Source organism: Miscanthus floridulus, chromosome 8, assembly GCF_019320115.1.
Source record: "Miscanthus floridulus cultivar M001 chromosome 8, ASM1932011v1, whole genome shotgun sequence".
In the NCBI taxonomy this organism is placed as follows: domain Eukaryota; kingdom Viridiplantae; phylum Streptophyta; class Magnoliopsida; order Poales; family Poaceae; genus Miscanthus; species Miscanthus floridulus.
Genome location: NC_089587.1, coordinates 202,277,900 through 202,289,469, shown reverse-complemented (window position 1 = coordinate 202,289,469; position 11,570 = coordinate 202,277,900).

Genomic DNA, 11,570 nt, shown 5'->3' with positions numbered 1-11,570 from the left:
CATATTTGAGATAGAATGATCATTTGATATTGCCACTTTGCCCAATCCTTTAACCTTGCCCTTTGAATTATCTCCAAATGTGATTGTTTCTTGTCCATCTACTTCTTCATCTAGTGAGGTGAACATACGAGGATCACCGGTCATATGTTGAGTGCAACCACTATCAATAACCTAATGACTTCCACCAGTTTTGTAGTTCACCTACACACAAGAGATCAAGCTTTAGGAACCCAAACTTGTTGAGGGCCCTTCACCTTCTCAACAAGTGACTTTGCTACCCAAATTTTCTTAGGCCTATTCTTGTTGGGAGGTCCTAAGAACATGACTTTCATCTTTCCACTAGAATCCTTTCTAAACATGTAATGAGCATTGAAAGCAAAAGGTCTAGCATGCTTGGGCAAGGGTTGTGGTGGTGGAGTTTGGCACTCATGGGCAAAGTGGCATTCTTATCCACACTCAAAACATCTCTCTGGCTTTGGCTTTGACTTATGTTGTTGTTGAGCTTGAGCCTTCTTCTCTTGGTTTGCCAAGTACCCAATACCACTTCTATCCATCTTCATAACGGTGTTCATTAGTAGCTCACTTTAAAGATGCTTGCCTCTTGTGAATTTGCTTAATCCAATCTTAAGATGCTCTTTCTCCAACTTGAGCTTCTTATTCTCTTCCTTAAGTGCATCATTGTTTTTCTCTTCCTTCAGTTTCTTATTCTCTTCTTTGAGCTTCTCATTCTCAAGAATCAAGTCACCATCATGATCAAGAGTTTCTAGCACTATAGTGTTGGTGGTTTTGAGCTCTTCAAGATCTTCCTTTAGCTTTTTATTGTCATTCTTGAGCTTGACATACTCATCATAATTATCGGTCTCAACCACTTGCTTGCCCTTGCTACTAGAACTTTGCTCAATGCTCTCAATGATCAAATCATCATATGATGTAGCTATATCAATCTTAACAACATCGTTAGTAGCATCATGTGGCTCATTGGATAAATATTTTTGAGCAATGACAAGATTATCATGATTAATCTTGAGAGTTGTATATTCATCTTTTAGCATATTATGGCTAGTGATGAGCTCATTATGTATCATTTCAAGTTTATCATGTTTTTCTTTAAGCTCTTTCTTAGAAGATTTGAGCTCCTTGAGTTTGGATGATATAGCATCATTTGCTTCTCTAAGCTCAACACTAGCCTTTTTGGCTATATCATATTTAGCTAAAAGAGAATCATTCTTAGCTTCTAGTTTATCATTCTTAGTTCTAGTCTCTCTAATGATTCTAGTATATTTGTTTAGCAATTTGACAAGTTCATCATATGAAGGTGATTCAAATTCATCATCATCACTATCACTATCACAGTCATCATTGTTAGCATGATCATCACTACTACTATCATCATCATTTGATACCTTTCGTTCACCCTTGACCATAAGGCATAGGTGTGTAGAGGATGATAGCGGTGGTGTTGGTGAAGATGACGAAGAGTCAATCACAATGGCGGCCACCTTCTCATTATCACTATCATCACCGGATGAGCAACTTGACGAATCAATATCCATGAGCCAATCACTGACGATGTATGCCTTCCCACTTTTCTTCTTATGGAATTCCTTCTTCTTGTCACCCTTCTTCTTGTATGGCTTGTTTTTCTTCTTCTCATCTTCTTCTTCATTACTTGAGTCATCTTTCTTGCCCTTGTACTTGTTCTTGTACTTGTCTTTCTTGGGCTTTGTGCATTGGTGTGCTAGATGACCAAGTTCTCCACAATTGTAGCAATCCATCTCTGAGATTGGCTTTCTTCTAGAGCTAGTGAAGAACTTCTTTTTCTTCCCATCAAACTTGATGCCACTCTTATTGAGCTTCTTTAGCATCTTGGTGGTTTTTCTCACCATGAGAGCAAGACTAGCATCATCAACTTCATCATCACTTGAGCTCTCATACTCAAGCCTTGCTTTGCTCTTCTCTTGGCTAGCTTTGAATGCTAAGTCTTTTTCTTTCTTCTTTGTAGAGGATGAGCCATCTTGAGGTGTGATGTGCATGTACATCTCATGAGCATTGATCTTTCCCAAGATTTGTGTCGGTGTAGCGGTGGAAAGATCACCTTGATGAAGCACGGTCACAATATGCCCATATTTGTCAATGGGGAGGACACTCAAAATCTTTCTTACAACGTCGGATGGTTGTATTTGAGTAAGTCCAAGCCCATTGACTTCATTTACAAGAACATTCAAATATGAGTACATTTCATTAGCACTCTCTTTGGGAATCATCTCAAATGAATTTAGCTTTTTCATGACAAGATGATAGCGTTCCTCATGCTCGCTCTTTGTTCCCTCATGGAGCACACAAATATTCGACCATAGTGTAACAGAACCGCCCAATTTATACAAGATCAAGTACGGCTGTCCCCGCTAACACGTTGACACACACATACTTTCACTCATATAAACCCGGTAGTCCGTCGAGTGTCCCAAAAGACCTCGATAAATCAACATCACAACCAAGATCGCGTGATTAAGCAAATACACATCACATACACAGGGTTGCAGCAGAAATAATATTACAAGTTTGGGTTTCAAAACCGATTAGTGAAAACAACATAGCTTTCAAAAGATTACATTAATATATGTTCCAAATACATTGCTAGCATAAGTGACATCATCCGACAAAAGCATATAGATGAGAAGTAACTATAGAATCATCGAGCCCATCGGCGGTTAGCCACCATCTTCAACAGGCCGAGAACTTCACCTGCAACATGGTGGGAGATAAACCCTGAGTACAAGAAGGTACTCAGCTAGACTTACCTGTTAAAACCAGAAATAAAGGACACCAAGGGTTATGCAAGGCTTATGAGGTGGGCTAGCTTGACACAGTTGCATAAAAGAGCTTATGAATATAGTGACCAATATAAACTTAGCATCAAGTTATCATCATTTACCTGTCCACTAGATTAGCACCTGTACTAGAGCACTCACTTATTAGGAGCAAACAATATTAACCATAGCAGGTATGATAAGGCTGTCATCATCATATCATCATTTCTGAACCATTAGGTTATTTAGTGTATCTACTTTGGAGATAAGCCCGTCAAGTTCTCACTAACCGGGAGAGACGGCGACTCGAATCGAATTACAACTCAGCTGAGGGGGTATTCCTAACTCTCACCCTAGCATACTTTGCAAGGGTAGCCGTGGGTCACCTTTGGGACAACTCAGGAACCAAATTCGCGGGTTCGATCAGCGCCAGCACTCTCAGAGTCTCAGGGATTACCCTTCTGCCAGGACGATCAGGACTTTTAAATCACCTGCCCTTGGACTCACGCCTATGGCTCCCTTCTGAGGCACACTTTATACTTATCGACTCCCGGCCTGAGGTGAGCTACTCGGCTTCATGGTCGGTCTTCGGACACGGCCAACTAAGAGAGAGGAATGCGTTCAACATGAACAGGAAAGGCTCCAAGATTCAGTCCTTAAGCGACACAGACGGAGTCACTACAAACCGACAAGCCTTCGCCCGGTCTTCATTTCAAATTAAGACAGGTTCTTTTCCACGATAGCAAATATAGCCAATCGTGCCATATGTATGTTCCTATATCTCGCAGGTGATAGGAAATCACCTGACTTCTACCGTGTTTAAGCAGGGCTAAGCACTACACGAGCCTGAGCTACATAGGATTTAGGGTATCAATATCTGGACAAGGATTGGGTAACCAATGCAGCAAGTGTTTGCATCCAACACCTAAACTTAATGCAACAATATATATATGTAACAATAATACTTTAACTGCATTTCGGAAATTAGGAGGCTTAATATGCTCCAGGGCTTGCCTGGGATCCGACACAAGTCAGTTCAGTTAGGTTGCACCGTCCTGGTGACATCTCAGGTCCTAGCACTTGCTTAGTCCTTCCATCTTCGGGATATATCCACCAAACACCGTCTTCGGGTTTGGCTCCAACATCTCATCCTTCACGTGGTGCATCTAGCGTACCTAGATGAGATACAATATGCAAGTGTATGAATACATGGAAGTGCAATAGACAATGCATCGCATGCAGTAAGTAAGACAAGCACAAGGTCACATTAACATGCACAAGCACTTCGCATTGCCTACTTTAAATATCGCACACTTTATCATCTCACGACAGCAAAGAAGACGACAACACCAAGCATGACACAAGTTTCCCAAGATCTCAGGTACTCTAACTCAACCATCATCAAAGGTATGAGCAACACTTAGCAATATACAAGCAAACAACTATAATTGGAATCTGTCAATTTCTAGACATGCAAACAGCGGCTACAAGATTTAGCTATAACTGGAGTTACACAAATCCAAATGACTTACAAGAAGACATTATGGAAATCTTATGAAATTATCTACATTTCATCTATAACCATCAGAGCATGATTCACAAGTTAAGTAGGTCGAAATTATACATTTATAGAAACTGGTCCACAATTGACAGAGAGCAGCAATTTCTGAAACACAACTTTAAACAGGCATAACTCACAAACCACAAGACCAAATACCACCAAATTTTAATAGAAGCTAGATACATGAATTACCTACAACTTTGTTAATATCACCAAAAGCTCATTCAAATCCTAACTAGATCAAACACTAGCATCTTTCAGATCTGCTCAGAATACAATCAAAACCTGACAGGAGACTTAAAAGTCATGTAACTCCTACACTATCAGGCCTATGGCCTTACAATTTGAACACAAGAAAGATCATGAAATTTTCGACAACTTTTGTACTCACTACAACCATAGCAAACATCATTTACACCACGAAAATAATTGCACAAGCAAAACTGCAAATGCAACCCAACAGCAGTGGTACAGAAAACTGATAGGAACTTCAGAGAAACATGACTGGAGTTCTAGACCTCCAACAAACATGAACCATAACTTTTTGAAAAGCTTATGAAGTTACCTACAACTTTCCTATTCTCATATTAAGATGATTCTACAGTTAGAAGGGTCAATTAATTCAATAATTACATCTCTGTCCAAAACATAGGCAGAAACTGACATGCCACTTTAAACAGCTATAAATGGAGTTATACATGTCTAATAAATGTGGTTCTAGACTTTTTAGAAAGATTATCAAATTCTAAACCACTTTGTTGTAAACACCTAAAGCTAATTCTACTATTAAGAAGGCCCCACCATACCAACAAAGTAACCCTGTCAGAGTTTGGGCAGAAACAGCCACTGATATTTAAGCAAGTATAACTCAAGATCTACTTAACAAAAAATCATGATATTTAGCTTTTTGAAAATCTTAATAAAAGTACTACAACTCATGTATTATCATAAAGTCATTATTCATAACTTAACTAAACAATTAATTTAATCTTGCAGACCTATTCAGAATAGGGGTAAGGCAATACAGGTAATTGTTATTTTTATAGATCTTAAACTATCAAGCCTAAAATACTGAAATTTTTACCAGACATCACTAATCACATCAGTAACACTCCATAAACATTTCACATTTATTTGAGTAAAATAACTGCAGTTATAAAAAAGACAAGACATGACTAGCATTAAGAACCTAACTGCCTAAATCTATTTTTACAGCTAAACCTTTAAACTAAAACATGTAATATTATAGATCTAGTACATAGAGAATTTCACAAGGATTCCAAAAAGTCCTCATTTACTATTTTACGAGTTTTCTACAAATTACTATGAATTTTCAAAGTGTAGCATTCAAATCTGTAAAAACCAGAGAAAAAGGAAATTGAAATCTTGCATCGGGGGTCCCTGCGGAAAATATAAATCAAACGTCAGTGAAGAGGTCCTCCTGAGCACTATTCACATGTGTCACAACTTCGTAGAAAGAACCCTCCCTTTTCTCGAATTCGAGCGCGAAGTCCTTCTCCCTTTCCTATTCACCGAGTCGGAGCAGAGGCTTGGCCGGCCTGCGGCTCCGGCCGGCTGAGGCGGCGCCGATGGCCGTGGAGTGGCGGGGAAGGACCCAGGGCACTCACGCACCCGTGGGTAGCCTCGGCTCGCGCCGCGGTGGCCCAACGTGGCTTGGCCGCGTGTGCTGGCGGCTATGGCCGAGCGAGCGCCGACGGCAACAACACACGGCGGTGCAAGCAGACGGGAAAGAGACACAATGCGCACAGGGAGACTCGAGGAACACGAAGGCGAAGCTGGTAGGGACTAAGGAGCGTCGGAGGAGTGGAACCACGCGGTGGCAGAGAGCTCAGCCGGCGGCAACAATGGCAGCCGCGGCTAGAGTGCGCGCTCGACGCTAGAGAGCGAGGAAGGGAGAGTGGAGAGGTGAGTGAGTGATAGAGCAGCTCGGGCGCTCGGTTTGAGGGGCAGGGGCGCTCGACAGCGCGTGGCACAGCGCTTGAATGCGCGTCGGCCATGGGGGCGCTCTGCGGTGCATGGCTGCCACGACGGCGTTTCGTCGAACACGTGGTGCGCGCGATGGCGCCCGACTTGGAGTCTGTTTTCGGCATATTCCATGCACATTCGGACCTTGGCGCCAGTAGCAAAGTTGCTCTACTCTGGATGCTCTACAAACTTGATTAAGGCTGCATGGTCATTGGAGTAGTAGATTAGCGGCTAATTAGCTCCTAAAATGCCACTGTCAACAACATAATAAGGATTAAGCCTTGCTCGGTTAGGACTCCAATTTGTTGGTCAAACATGATCAAACTTGACCCAACTTTTTACATGCTCTTCTCTAATGAAATATCTCCAACTTCTATTTTTGGGCCAACTCAAGTTGCTTAACAAATTTTGGAGAACGCGGAATGCCAACGTCGTTGCTTAGCGAAACTCCAGACTTAGAATAATTCTAAGTGCTGAAAACTGCAGCAGAATCAATCTTGTGACCTTTGTTTGTCAAGCTTAGAGATAGATTTAGACTTGGGTCCTTCAATAAAGTTTGTAGTACACAAACTATACTACAACTTTTATTTAAGGTCAAACCTTGTATCTTGAATATAAACCATTCTTTTACTTTGGTCAAAGCAACATCTCGTTAACCCTAAAATTAGAGTTTTCGACCAATTGAGGCCTTTTCTTGACATGTGCTCAACACAAACCCTTCATGACTTTTGTTGTTGAGTTCAATTATAGTCATTTAGGCAAGGTAGCAAGATTTGGTTGATGGCCTATAATTCCCTTCACTTACTAGCGCAATTCAAGCAAGAATGTAACTCATCATTTCATGCGACTTCTTGATTCCGAACTTCATGAAACTTTTCCACAGGTCTAGATGGATGCATGTGGATGTAATGTACATGGAATAAGCATGTTTAGCATTATTCTTGCATAATCTTAACAAGGGTCCATATGTAAGCAAATGTGCGTGGCCCAAGTTTAAGTGGGAGCTCTGTCATGTAGATTTGATCTTGACACCTTCATTACCACTTGACATGTCATGTTTGAACTCAAACCCATTGTTTAACTGGTGACAACACCTAGGGTGTTACACATAGTGCATGGGCGTCTTTGTGGTTCCTCACCTAGTTAAACACATCTTTGCAAAGGCCTCTAAAGATGGTGTTTTGAGCCTTTGCATTCCATTTCTCATAATTCACCTCATCGCCTTGTAGGTGTGTAGCATCCCGAGGTTTTGGGAAGCCTTGTGAGGCGGCTCTAAGTATTCCAACACCTAGAGCTTCTAAATATGCCTCCATGTGGATTTTCCAATAAGAAAAATCATCCTCCTCAAAGATAGGAGGAGGACCATCCCCATGAGACATCTTTCTCTAGACGGTTAAGTCTAAAAACATGAGCACGAGGCTCTGATACCAATTGAAAGGATCAAGATGTCCAAGAGGGGGGTGAATTGGTCTAATTCTAAATTTCTTTGCAAAAATTAAGTCCTATGGTTAGCCCAATTAACCCCTTGTGCCTAGAAAGTGTTTCTATTGATCTACCATACAAAAGTTTAGCAACCTATGTTCCAATCCTACTCTAGCATGGCAATTCTATGAATGTAAATGACAAGAATTAAATTGCTCAAAGTAAATGCCCAAAGTAAGGAGAGAAGGAGGAACGTGGCAATATTTTGCCGAGGTATCGGAGAGTCGCCACTCTCGACTAGTCCTCATTGGAGCACCCGCGCAAGGGTGTAGCTCTCCCTTGATCTGCACAAGGATCATGTGCTCTCTACGGGTTGATTCTTTGACATTTCATCGTGGTGAATCACCCACAACCGCTCACAACTTGAGTTGGGTCATCCACATGCTCCGCTGGATGATCACCAAGCTCCCAATCACCACCAAGCCATCTAGGTGATGGTGATCACCAAGAGTAACAAGCACGAACTCTCACTTGACCATGACAAGCCTAATGAGAAGGGTGGATGCACACATTGCTACTCTTGCTTTCACTAATAAGGGCTCTCTTTGGGATTCTCAAATCTCAATCACCTCAGTAGGACCTTGCTCTTCTTAGCACTCTCAAGGGTGTTTCTTAGCTATTGGAATGAGCGAAAGTACCCCCTCACATGAATGGAGGAAGTATTTATACACCCATGTTCAAAACAAACCGTTATGTGCCTCTGTGGGGTGACTGGACGCTCCGGTCATGTTGACCGGACGCTCTGGTCAGTTCTCCTTGAACTCTAGTGTTTAAGTTATGACCAGACACTGGACAACATCCGGTCAGATGATTTTTCCTCTCTGGAACCTTACTAGAGTTGATCGGACGCTGGCACCCAGCGTCCGGTCGCTCACCTCTCAGCGTCCGGTCGCACCAGATGAAATCACCTTGATCAAATGAACTGACTAGACTCTGTGCCAACATTCGTCACACCAGAACCAATGACCGATCAGTATTTGACCCTCCATTCACTTCTAACTCTCAATCATATATGAATGAAGTTTACTCCAATGGATCTAAGGGCTTTTTAGGAGCTACCTAGTGCTAGATTTGACAAGTGTGCACCACACCTAACCCACTAGACTCACCTAGGTAAAGCTACCCATCCATACCCCCCTTAATAGTATGGCCAAAGGAAAAACAAAGTCCTAAACTACTCTAAGTGTCTCTTCAACTCCAAACGACACTTAGAACTAGTCCATCCTTAACCTTGTCGTCCATCCTTTGAAAACCGAAATGATTTCCATCGTAGGGGCATGACCACCATGATAGCCCAATCGATCTCCATTACCATGACCTAACTTAATTGCCTCTGCAAAACACACGTTAGTCACAGTAATCACGTATTGCCATTAATCACCGAAACCCAACTAGGGGCCTAGATGCTTTCACTACTAAAAAATTCCCAATGTACAAAGAGGCAAGAAAGGAAGTCCGAGTTGCAATAAGAAGATGCTATGGATGTAATGAGATGGGCCACAAGGTTGATAGATGTCCATACAAGCAAGGCAATCATAGAGCAAACAAAGGCCACATATGCTATGCTTGTAGAAGAAAGGGGCATTTAAGCTATGAATGCCCAAATGGTAACACTCCTAAGCCAAACGCATTTGTTTATAATGATATGCTTAGGAAGACCACAAATGTAGTTAGCACTAGCAAGGTGATGTGTTCACCACAAACTAGTGCTAAAGTCATTTGGATGCCTAAGCACTTGCTGACTAACTCAAAAGGACCCAATAAGAGTTGGGTACCAAAATATGCTTAGGTTGTTAGTGTAGTTACTTGGTGGTGAGATGAAGTACTCGGGGTGGTTGAGCAAGCAAATTGATAATATTCACTCAATCTATCAACCAATTCTTATCATAATCTCATATGGTTGACACGAAGATAATTCAATTAATATATCATCTATTTCATCCTCACCATTGGTAACAAGTACCTAAACCTTATAGGATAGCCACTTTGTTCGTTTTGTGTTCAATAGTTCACAAATAGGCATATTTGTGAAATATTGAAAGTGGCTAATTAGATTCAATTAAAAAGTATTTTATTTTGCCATATGATGCTTTTTAATGGCTCTCTAGTAGAGCAATTTATTTGTTGAGATGCAGGGCATAAAATAAATACTATAGCTAAAACGAAGAATCACAAGCAGTCGATTATTTGTTTCTGTCCTGCACATATTGGACGTGTTCGGTATTACTATCAGACGTATCCGGTATGGCCACGGACAGAAAGAAAGTGTTTCTATTCTACGTATTCTGGATGTGTCTGGTATACCTCACGGACGTGTCTGATATTGCAGGAACCAGAACACTAATTGGACTGCAACTGAGTCTTTGATCCATATATTTTCATATATCCTTAATTTACTCAGAAGCTTGTGATTTACCAAATCTAAATGGATTATGAGCATCTCTTGAACTCAAATTTAAATATGGCAAATTATTTGGTTGTGGTTCAAAATAGAAAATTGACTCCCAAATTCTTAATAGAATAAAGTGCTAGTTGAAAGTCATTCAAATTACTTAAAGCACTTATTTAGGGCGAGCTCAGTTTCTATTTTGCACCTTGTGGACTAACAAATTTATCTAGCATTCTTTGTAGCCATTTGGATGAAAAATTGATTTCGTATCTAGCATGATTATTTGGCAATGAAGGTCAACATAAAGATTATCATGCTATGTATCTTCTTAGTGGAATTCTTGTGGGCTCAAGGCAAAGGTATGTATTTGCATACATGCATTGTAAGTGCATCTAAGGCCCTTTATATGCTAGAGTGTGCATTTGTGTGACATAGGAGAGATGTTTTTCAAAAACCCATAACTAGCATATGTAGGTAGTGTGAATTTGAAAACTTTTTGAATCTTGGTCTTTGTGACCTAGCCTTGTCATGTGATGATTATAGCTCCCTTGATTGTTTGATTGTCTAATCACACATGACATGGCTCTCTTAAGTCCACAATCTACAATGTCTCACAATATCTCTCTCAAGTAATCAAAATCTATATATGCCAAATATTTAGAAAAGAGAAGTGATACTCTTGGCATTGGATAAGAAAAGTAACGATACTCAGTTTGGATCAAGATTATATACCTTTTTGGACTGAGAAATAATGGAGAAGGGGATTGGAAGAGAGAAAACAACTTTTGGAACAATTTGATCCAGCCCGCATATACTAGACATGTTCGGTATTTTATACCAGACGTGTCCGGTATGAGCGGGGTTATAAAATGAACGTTCCCCTTCGACCAAGTTAGTTTTTCCTCTCTTCCAGCCAACCCAGCCGCCTCTCCTTGATCTTCATTGGTGATTTTGAGTTTCCACCGTGAAAATGGAGTGAGGGAGATTGCATTGGAGGAGATTTGCATCAAGTTTAAAGGCTCCGGGACTTGAATTTTGTATCTTATCTTCATCCTCTCTCAAGGTACCCTAATCCTAGACCTCGTCCGATCTACGTGGTTAGAGCTTGGTTTTGAAATCCTTTTGGTAGATATGTTGCATTACCTATCTAGAAGCAATGCCCAAAGTTTGGAATTGATCCATGAAGGTTTGAATCTAGGGACCCTGGTTAGGGTTGATAGGCGTGCACACCGGACGTGTCCGGTATGTCTACTGGACGCATCCAGTATGACCCAGCAGAGCAGGCCCTCTACTTCCCTTTGATTCAATCCAATTTGATAATTGTATACTAGGCTTAGTTTCT